Source organism: Anomaloglossus baeobatrachus, chromosome 11 (genome assembly GCF_048569485.1).
Source record: "Anomaloglossus baeobatrachus isolate aAnoBae1 chromosome 11, aAnoBae1.hap1, whole genome shotgun sequence".
Taxonomy (NCBI): domain Eukaryota; kingdom Metazoa; phylum Chordata; class Amphibia; order Anura; family Aromobatidae; genus Anomaloglossus; species Anomaloglossus baeobatrachus.
In genome coordinates this window covers 170,343,471-170,355,158 of record NC_134363.1, presented here as the reverse complement: position 1 = coordinate 170,355,158, position 11,688 = coordinate 170,343,471, and positions in this window count along the sequence as shown.

Below are 11,688 nucleotides of genomic sequence, written 5' to 3'. Positions count from 1 at the left end.
CCGCCGCTCCCGATGGGGATGGCGGAGTCCGCGCCGCCGCCCCGCCAGGGCCCGGAGGCCCGAGAGGACGCCGGCCAACCAAATGCTGGAGCGGTTGACTCAGAAGGACCGATGGCGGTCCTCCGTGCACCGACCGATGACGAATCGCCTGCCACTGAGGAGCCACAGGTCTGGGCTCAGTTAGAAACCGTATCTGTCCTGCCGGATCCCGCCCTCAGTCCCCTGGAGTCAGATGACAGTGTGGCGCCCCTGAGGCTTCCGTCGCCACAGGTCATTGCACCCCATCCAGCGGTGTGATGCCCCATTCTGAGAGAGGAAGAGAGTGAACTCCGGTCCCCTGGTAAATCCACACTACACCCATTGCTAGGAACACACTGGGACCAGGGAAAGTGGCAGTTACCCCCCCATGCTGCATGCTGGGAGGGGCCGTAAGACCCATCCCTGCTCCTATAGGGTAGATCAGAGCAACTGGGGAGGTGGGAGGAGCCATCTGAGAGCAGACACAGAGAGGAAGGTCAAGTTTAGTTAGTCTACCTCAGGGAGTGAGAGAGTGAGCATGTAGTTGGAGAAGAAGAACGAGAGAAAGGAGGGAGGAGGAGGCCTGCTGGAGGCAGGCAAGGAGGAGAAAGGAAAGAAAGAAAGAAAGAAAGCTCCAAGTCAGACAGGAGCAGAGAAACAGAAGGAGACGCTTCCTGGTGAAGATCCTGGGACTCGGAGGGTCCAGGTGACACCACGTAGAAGACAGAAGGAGTCGCAGGGCCACGGGTAGTCTGTAGAGCTGTCGGGGCAGTTTAGAGCTACGGTGGCCTGTTCCACAAGAACATCGGTGGAGGGATCAAGCTGCGACAGGGGACGGTCCCTAGAGACTGGAGGAGTGCAAAGATCATCTCCAAACAGTAAAAACCGAGGCCCAGGGAATGTTGTAGACTCCCCGGGCCAGAACCCATAGCAGAACTTACAGAAAAGGGGTAATCAGCCGACAGGTGACCCCCCAGCCTGGAGGCTGTAGTGGAGGCCAAGCCAGGTTTATCCTATCAAAGGCAAGGCTAAGGAAGACAGCAGAAGAAAGAGACACTAAGAGAAGGGTACCGGCTTTCACTCTCAGAATCACCCAGAAACGGCGGAGGTCCCTGACAGTGGTCCCAGCAGTCCAAGGGTCCCTACAGTACTGTGACAAGAAGTGTGAGTAAAGAACTTGAACTGCACCCTTGAAGTGGTCTCTGTTATTTCAGCTGCATAGACATTCACAAGCACCAACTGTGCCCCGGGCATTGCTCCACCTGTGGGGAGTAGTACTACCATTGCTGCCATCACAGAGAAAATTAAAAACATCCGCCAAGAGATCAGCTCCCAGCCACCAAGCCCTGTGAATCCCATCCCTCCCCATATTCCATCCAGCTCACTTTCCACATTTGACCCAGTCACAGAGGAGGAAGTCTCCAGGCTCCTATCCTCCTCTCGTCCTACCACTTGCCCTACTGATCCCTTCCCCACACCTCTACTCCAGTCCCTCTCTCCGGTTGTCGCCACTCACCTAACTAAAATCTTCAATCTCTCTCTCTCTTCGGGTATCTTCCCCTCCTCCCTCAAACACTCTATATTACTCCATTATTAAAAAAACCTTCTCTCGATCCGTCCTGCACAAGCAACTACAGACCAGTCTCCAATCTCTCCTTCATCTCTAAACTCTTGGAGCGCCTGGTCTACTCTCGCCTCACCCGCTACCTCTCCTCTCACTCTCTTCTAGATCCTTTACAGTCTGGCTTCCGCCCTTTACACTCAACAGAAACTGCCCTTGTCAAAGTGACCAATGACCTATTGACAGCAAAACGTAACGGTGACCACTCTCTGCTTATTCTTCTTGACCTTTCTGCTGCCTTTGACACTGTTGACCACCATCTCCTTCTCTCTATGCTCCATTCTATCGGCCTAAAGGACACTGTGCTCTCCTGGTTCTCTTCCTATCTTTCTGGCCGCTCATTCAGTGTATCATTTGCTGGCTCCACATCTTCTCCTCTTCCTCTCACTGTTGGGGTCCCTCAAGGTTCAGTCCTTGGCCCTCTTCTTTTCTCCCTCTACACTGCCCCAATTGGTCAGACCATCAGCAGATTTGGCTTTCAGTACCTTCTTTATGCTGATGACACACAGCTATACACCTCCTCCCCTGAGCTCACCCCCGCTGTACTACAGAACACCAGTGACTGCCTGACTGCAGTTTGCAATGTCATGTCTGCTCTCTATCTGAAACTTAACCTTTCCAAAACTGAACTTCTTCTTTTCCCTCCATCTTCCAACTTTCCTCAACCTGACATCTCCCTCTCTGTGTGTGGCACAACGATAAGTCCTAGGCCGCAAGCCCGCTGCCTGGGTGTTATACTTGACACTGATCTCTCCTTCACCTCCCACATACAATCTCTTGCCCGCACCTGCCGCTTGCACCTCAAGAACATCTCTAGAATCCGCCCCTTTCTCACAATGGAAACGACAAAAACCCTCACCGTGGCCCTGATCCACTCTCGCTTGGACTACTGTAACTCTCTATTAATTGGTCTCCCCCTAACTAGACTCTCTCCTCTACAGTCAATCCTTAATGCAGCAGCCCGGGTCACCTATCTGGCTAACCGCTACTCGGATGCCTCTGCTCTGCGCCAGTCATTGCACTGGCTGCCCATATATCATAGGATCCAATTCAAACTGCTTGTTCTCGCCCACAAAGCTCTCCACAGTGCAGCACCCCCCTACATCTCCACCCTCCTCTCTGTCTATCAGTCCACCCGTTCTCTACGCTCTGCAAGCGACTTTCGACTAACATCCACACTAATTCGAACCTCCCACTCCCGGATCCAAGACTTCTTCCGAGCTGCACCAACCCTCTGGAACGCTCTACCCCAAGAAGTTAGGACAAATCACAACTTACTCAGCTTCAGACGCACCCTAAAGACGCATCTTTTTAGGGCGGCCTATCACACTCCCTAATCAGATTCGATTCACATAGTCCCTCTACAACCTCTCACAACATAGCTCCACATCAAACTCCATGGCACCCAAAGGCATCTCAAGGCTCGGGCCCACTGGTCCAGGAAACCATTATCCAGCCCCATTTCCGTGAGATGGTTGGATTGTCATTGTAAATAAGCACTTGAACCTTGCCTTTCCCCCCATCTCATTGTAGATTGTAAGCTCTCACGAGCAGGGTTGTATTTTTTTCCCCTCTAAATATTGTATTTCTATAACTGTTATTTGTTTGTATATGATCCTCCTGAATTGTAAAGCGCTACGGAATATGTTGGCGCTATAGAAATAAAGATTATTATTATTATTATTATTATATCATCCCCCGGAGGCCTCACACAGCAGCGGCGGCTTATTAGCCGCATACCACAGGTGGCGTCACGAACACAACCATTATTCAGCAAGCCACATATTCTACTGACACCCACCAGGGCCACGGAGCCGGGCCCAGCCACCACTGACTACCACCGGACTAGTCCGGCCCGGCACCGGGTGTCCCATAGCCCTGGGGTGGGCGAGTCAACTTTTGGCGTCACGAACAGGATTTCGTGCCCAGTCACACCGGGTACTGTGCGCCTGAAGAATTGTGTTTTACTGTGAGAAACTGCCGCCATTGAAGACACTGAGCGCGGGAAGAAGGGGGGCGTGCAAGAAGAAAGGGCACGAAGAGAAGCCCCGCCCCCTTGTCCAAGGAAAGAGCGCGAAGCGGTGCCCGCCATGGAAGGCGGAAGAAGAAGAAATGGCGCCTAGAAAAGCTGGCCGGCTGGCAGAACAAGTCAAAATGCCAGACCAGCAGAGAGAGAAAATGGCTCCTGCAATCGGAGGCCAGGAGGAGCTTACCTGGATCAGGCCTGTGACCGCCGCTGAGCTGAAGGCTGAGGTCGGGAGGATGGCTGACAGGATGAAGGAGCGGGAAGTTACCAGCCTGCTGCTGAGCAACATCAAAAGTCTGCTACTAGAAGAAGCGACGAGCCTGCTGCTGGGAGATCGTGCAGAAGGAGACGCAGAGAGAATGGCGTCCACACGCAGCGATCCAGAGCTAGACTCCGCTGACTGGTGGGGCTGGGAGATGGACCAGTGGTGTGAAAGGCTGCAGGCGGAGGTGATGCAGCAGATCCGGCAAGCGACGCGCGGAGCAGCGACCACCAGAACACCGGAGATGCTACTGAGGGGTGAGTCATTTAATACCCCTGCCGGCGCGAGTGCCCCAACCCCCGCTACCATGCCCGCGGACCCTGGAGAGATACCCGGCATGGCGACGCCGATCCGGGCCACAGCCACGCCAGGTGCGGCCCGCCAAGATTTCGCCGCCGGAGCAACGCCCATCCACACCGCAGCAGCGACGCCAAGCCCGGCCTGTCCAGCTCAGGCCCCAGCAGCGATACCCCGCTCGGACAAGCAAGATCCCGCCGCAGCGGCGACGCTAATCCACGCCGCAGATGCGGCCCGCCAAGCCCAGGCCGCAGCCACGCCAGGTGCAGCCCGTCAAGAATCGGTCACAGCAGCGACTCCAATACAGGCCGCCGCCATGCCAGGCGCGGCCCGCCAAGACCAGCAGACGCAGACTGTGCTGACCGCTGTCTACCTGCTTCCAGGTGGGGAGCCGGAGAAGAATCCCTACATGTAAAGAAGTAAGAAGAAGCTGAACTGTATATAGCCCCTGTACTGCCCCTCATGCTTTTCGAAGATGTCACCCCCATGTTTATGTGTACCGGGCCACGGAACTGGAATGTGGTCCCCGGTGAATGTGATGTCTTATGTGTCCTGTGTAACCAGGCCACTGGACTTAGTGGCTGGTTTTATTTGCCCCATTGTTGTTTGAAAAGAAACGAACTGCCAGGCTACTGGACTTGCAGCCAAGAAATGTATATAGTTGCACCCGTTGTGCCTCCTACCAGAATTATGGGGGATGTGCCCAAACCGTGCAATGAACTGGAAGTGCACACATAGTTTCTTTATAAGAAGTTTGCAACGTTTAAGTACCTATGCCTCCCATAAAGGGAAGAAATGTTTTATTGTTTTATGTTGTTCATAACAAAATGTTTTGCAGTTCTTACACATTTTTTGTTGTTTTTCAGCCCGAGAACGTGCTGGGATTTGCTGTGGGGGAGTGTGGCGCCCCTGAGGCTTCCGTCGCCACAGGTCATTGCACCCCATCCAGCGGTGTGATGCCCCATTCTGAGAGAGGAAGAGAGTGAACTCCGGTCCCCTGGTAAATCCACACTACACCCATTGCTAGGAACACACTGGGACCAGGGAAAGTGGCAGACAACCCTCCCATGCTGCATGCTGGGAGGGGTCATAAGACCCATCCCTGCTCCTATAGGGTAGAACAGGGCAACTGGGGAGGTGGGAGGAGCCATCTGAGAGCAGACACAGAGAGGAAGGTCAAGTTTAGTTAGTCTACCTCAGGGAGTGAGAGAGTGAGGAGCCAGCATGTAGTTGGAGAAGAAGAACGAGAGAAAGGAGGGAGGAGGAGGCCTGCTGGAGGCAGGCAAGGAGGAGAAAGGAAAGAAAGAAAGAAAGAAAGCTCCAAGTCAGACAGGAGCAGAGAAACAGAAGGAGACGCTTCCTGGTGAAGATCCTGGGACTCGGAGGGTCCAGGTGACACCACGTAGAAGACAGAAGGAGTCGCAGGGCCACGGGTAGTCTGTATAGCTGTCGGGGCAGTTTAGAGCTACGGTGGCCTGTTCCACAAGAACATCGGTGGAGGGATCAAGCTGCGACAGGGGACGGTCCCTAGAGACTGGAGGAGTGCAAAGATCATCTCCAAACAGTAAAAACCGAGGCCCAGGGAATGTTGTAGACTCCCCGGGCCAGAACCCATAGCAGAACTTCCAGAAAAGGGGTAATCAGCCGACAGGTGACCCCCCAGCCTGGAGGCTGTAGTGGAGGCCAAGCCAGGTTTATCCTATCAAAGGCAAGGCTAAGGAAGACAGCAGAAGAAAGAGACACTAAGAGAAGGGTACCGGCTTTCACTCTCAGAATCACCCAGAAACGGCGGAGGTCCCTGACAGTGGTCCCAGCAGTCCAAGGGTCCCCACAGCGCTGTGACAAGAAGTGTGAGTAAAGAACTTGAACTGCACCCTTGAAGTGGTCTCTGTTATTTCAGCTGCATAGACATTCACAAGCACCAACTGTGCCCCGGGCATTGCTCCACCTGTGGGGAGCAGTACCACCATTGCTGCCATAACATCATCCCGGAGGCCTCACACAGCAGCGGCGGCTTAATAGCCGCATACCACAGGTGGCGTCACGAACACAACTTTATTCACCAAGCCACATATTCTACTGACACCCACCAGGGCCACGGAGCCGGGCCCAGCCACCATTGACTACCACCGGACTAGTCCGGCCCGGCACCGGGTGTCCCATAGCCCTGGGGTGGGCGAGTCAACAGCGGCTCAGAGGCTGACACAGAGCCTGTCTCAGAGAAGAAGGAGTCTTCGGCTTGTATAATATGGAGGCTACCTACATCCCTCGGAGTGGAAACAATGGATGCCGGGGGCGGCCCTTCCCCGGTGCGCCTGCCGCGTGCTGGAGGGGCTGGAGCCTGTAGTTCTTCGCCTAGAGCAGGGCGAGGAGTATGGAAATGAGCAATAATGGCAGCGGTCCTCTGTTGCAAACCAGTTGTCCCCGTTGGGACCCTCAGCACCTTGTTTTGTTTGAATGAATGAACACCAATGATCCGAATGACTTACCTGATTTCCAACAAGTTGATTTTACCGTCCGTTACAAACAAGTTGTCCCCGTAGGGACTTTATGTGTTTCCACTAGCCCCTTCAGAGACAAGGCCGAGAACTTGCAGGCCAACCACGAACTTGTGGTCTTGTAAATAAGTTGCTGGGCTGTGTTCCGTTACCACCTCCGGAGAGGCAGATTGGAGGAAGGACCCGCAGCAGAGTAGGCTGGGGTCCGGCCACCACCAGGACCGGTGGCCATCCTCCGGGGGTCAGGGGTCCCCCTGGACGTGGGGTCCCCTGAAATGACAGCCGGGTGCGAGACACCGTACCCGTTCCCGCTCGGGTAACCTGGACCAGGACTGGGGTACAGGGGTGCTGCCCGTTTCTTAGGGGCAGCATCAAGGTGTAGGTTGCTTGGGTGGGGGAGCGGAGGAACATGAACCCGTCCATTATTATTAAAAATGTTTTTATTACCGTTAGTAACGTTAAAGTGCCGAGCCTCCCGTAAGGGAAGACTGAAAATATGCTTATGTTTAATGTTTCCCATGTTAAATTTCTATTTTTGCAGAAATAAAACCGGTGATGGACGGGCAGCCCGCGGACGGTCTGCATTTCACCAAGGGGGAATGTGACGCCCTGGACTAGCCAGGTAGTCACAGACATAATAACATACACACCCCCTCCCCTGGATAGTCTAGACCAGTCAAACAAAACCCTTGTTGCCTCCCTCCAGGGTCTGATGTCCACACCAGGTGGGGCGGAGCCAGGCGGTTGGCCCCACAAAGGCAGGGCCATCGGACCCCGACTAGGCTTGGAGCCGCCGACAACGGTCAAATCCGAGAGTGACCGGAACCCCAGGGGTTGCCCAACAACCAAGACCCGACAGAAGGCAATAGTCCACACCGTGGGGATACACAGCCACCGCCGTAGGCTAGAGATCCAAGGGCCAGCGCCTGCGGGCAAAACGGGCTCCTTCGGCACCTATACGCCGGGGAGCGGACTACCGTTGGGCAACCATCGGAGTCAACACATTGTACACAGGTGCAGGGAAAGACAGCCACCATCAACCTGTCCGGGGAGAGCAAAGACACTGCAGTCGGCTGTGGGACCCGTCCATCCAGCCGTTTGGTTTACTAGAGACTCTGTGAATTTGTGCCTGAGTGAGTACCACAGTGCCATCCGGCACCGCGCCGCGCTGCCCCTGCACCCTGCACCCCAGCTACCCTGCCTCCCCGTTCCACCACCGGGCCCCGGGATCACCAACCCCTACCCATGGAGGGGACGACATCCTAGCTGCTCCCTACCATCGCTCCCGGGATCCCCGTCACCAGCAGCGGTGGTGCCCTTTATCACCACGACCCGTGGGTGGCGTCACGAACTATCTCCCAAAACAAACCACCCCCTTTTCACTCGTGGGCGAGGAGCGCTGCTCGAGTCCCCGGGTCCGGCCCACCGCTCGAGCCACCGAGCAGCAGCAGCAGAAGTCCCCGGACCCAAGCGTGGTGAGCGTGCCCCTCCGCCCGCGACAACTTGGCGTCACGAACAGGATAGAACCAATCTACCTACCGGTAGAAGTGCGCCTTGCAGTCCCCGCCAGTGGCGTCCAGCGCGAAGATTTCTCGCTCGAGCGTCTTCCCCGAGCACTGAAATCACTAAAGTGAAGCCCTGCCCCCAGAAGAGGGAAGTGCTGGAAAGAACCAAGGGGGGGCGAGTGCAGGTGTACCTGATGTAAACGAAGATATAAAGAGCAGGGACGTCAGGACTCTGCTACACATTGGGTTCCTGGAAGCACAAAACGCCAGTATGTCCACCCCGTCTGAGAGCCCCGAGTCCCCGGAGCCTGCGCCCGGGACAGCGGTGTGGATAAATGCCCAAGTGATGTTGCTGTGCAACCGGGCCCAGGTGCGTGACCTGCTGGATCGCTGGACCGCTGACCTGGAGGAGCTGGCTGTGTTTGTGCTGGCGCATGAAATAGAGGCCATGCTAGTGGAGCTGGTGAGTGACCCACGCCCTTATGTCCCTGGGGCACCGGCCGCTGCGGCTGAAGGACCCGGTCTACCCCTGGCCCCTGCAGGGCCTGCTCCATCGCCCGTGCTGGCCGCCCTTACTGCCCCGCTCAGCCCGCCGCTCCCGATGGGGATGGCGCAGTCCGCGCCGCCGCCCCGTCAGGGCTCGGAGGCCCGAGAGGACGCCGGCCAACCAAATCCTGGAGCGGTTGACTCAGAAGAACCGATGGCGGTCCTCCGTGCGCCGACCGATGACGAATCGCCTGCCACTGAGGAGCCACAGGTCTGGGCTCAGTTAGAAACCGTATCTGTCCTGCCGGATCCCGCCCTCAGTCCCCTGGAGTCAGATGACAGCGGCTCAGAGGCTGACACAGAGCCTGTCTCAGAGAAGAAGGAGTCTTCGGCTTGTATAATATGGAGGCTACCTACATCCCTCGGAGTGGAAACAATGGATGCCGGGGGCGGCTCTTCCCCGGCGCGCCTGCCGCGTGCTGGAGGGGCTGGAGCCTGTAGTTCTTCGCCTAGAGCAGGGCGAGGAGTATGGAAATGAGCAATAATGGCAGCGGTCCTCCGTTGCAACCCAGTTGTCCCCGTTGGGACCCTCAGCACCTTGTTTTGTTTGAATGAATGAACACCAATGATCCGAATGACTTACCTGATTTCCAACAAGTTGATTTTACCGTCCGTTGCAAACAAGTTGTCCCCGTAGGGACTTTATGTGTTTCCACTAGCCCCTTCAGAGACAAGGCCGAGAACTTGCAACTTGAGAACGTGCCCTTTATCACCACGACCCGTGGGTGGCATCACGAACTATCTCCCCAAACAAACTACCCCCTTTTCACTTGTGGGCGAGGAGCGCTGCTCGAGTCCCCGGGTCCGGCCCACCGCTCGAGCTACCGAGCAGCAGCAGCAGAAGCCCCAGACCCGAGCGTAGCGAGCGCAGCCCCTCCGCCCGCGACATATGTTCATAGGAAAAGTCTTAGATCTTTCAGGTCCTGAGAAATGGGGCAAAAACAAGTGGGACTATATTTTTGTTCGGTGTATGTGGCGGTTGGATCTTCTCTCCTTGTTCTCCTGTCAAGCACAATGCTGAGCCGTACATCACCAAGCACAATGCTGAGCCGTACATCACCAAGCACAATGCTGAGCCATACATCACCAAGCACAATGCTGAGCCGTACATCACCAAGCACAATGCTGAGCCGTACATCACCAAGCACAATGATGAGCCGTACATCACCAAGCACAATGCTGAGCCGTACATCACCAAGCACAATGCTGAGCCGTACATCACCAAAAACAATGCTGAGCCGTACATCACCAAGCACAATGCTGAGCCGTACATCACCAAGCACAATGCTGAGCCGTACATCACCAAGCACAATGCTGAGCCGTATATCACCAAAAACAATGCTGAGCCGTACATCACCAAGCACAATGCTGAGCCGTACATCACCAAGCACAATGCTGAGCCGTACATCACCAAGCACAATGCTGAGCCGTACATCACCAAGCACAATGCTGAGCCGTACATCACCAAGCACAATGCCGAGCCGCACATCACCAAGCACAATGCCGAGCCGTACATCACCAAGCACAATGCCGAGCCGTACATCACCAAAAACAATGCTGAGCCGTACATCACCAAGCACAATGCTGAGCCGTACATCACCAAGCACAATGCTGAGCCGTACATCACCAAGCACAATGCCGAGCCGCACATCACTAAGCACAATGCCGAGCCGTACATCACCAAGCACAATGCTGAGCCATACATCACCAAGCACAATGCCGAGCCGTACATCACCAAGCACAATGCCGAGCCAAACATCACCAAGCACAATGCCGAGCCGTACATCACCAAGCACAATGCCGAGCTATACACCACCAAGCACAATGCCGAGCCGTACATCACCAAGCACAATGCCGAGCCGTACATCACCAAGCACAATGCCGAGCCATACATCACCAAGCACAATGCCGAGCCATACATCACCAAGCACAATGCCGAGCCGTACATCACCAAGCACAATGCCAAGCCGTACATCACCAAGCACAATGCCGAGCCGTACATCACCAAGCACAATGCCGAGCCGTACATCACCAAGCACAATGCCGAGCCGTACATCACCAAGCACAATGCCGAGCCGTACATCACCAAGCACAATGTCGAGCCGTACATCACCAAGCACAATGCCGAGCCGTACATCACCAAGCACAATGCTGAGCCGTACATCACCAAGCACAATGCCGAGCCGTACATCACCAAGCACAATGCCGAGCCATACATCACCAAGCACAATGCCAAGCCGTACATCACCAAGCACAATGCCGAGCCGTACATCACCAAGCACAATGCCGAGCCGTACATCACCAAGCACAATGCCGAGCCGTACATCACCAAGCACAATGTCGAGCCGTACATCACCAAGCACAATGCCGAGCCGTACATCACCAAGCACAATGCCGAGCCGTACATCACCAAGCACAATGCCGAGCCGTACATTACCAAACATAATGCCGAGCCGTACACCACCAAGCACAATGCCGAGCCGTACATCACCAAGCACAATGCTGAGCTATACATCACCAAGCACAATGCCGAGCCGTACATTACCAAGCACAATGCCGAGCCGTAAACCACCAAGCACAATGCCGAGCTATACATCACCAAGCACAATGCCGAGCCATACATCACCAAGCACAGTGCCGAGCCGTACATCACCAGGCACAATGCCGAGCCGTACATCACCAAGCACAATGCTGAGCCGTACATCACCAAGCACAATGCCGAGCCGTACATCACCAGGCACAATGCCGAGCCATACATCACCAAGCACAATGCCGAGCCGTACATCACCAAGCACAATGCCGAGCCGTACATCACCAAGCACAATGCCGAGCCATACATCACCAAGCACAATGCCGAGCGGTACATCACCAGGCACAATGCCGAGCCATACATCACCAAGCACAATGCCGAGCCG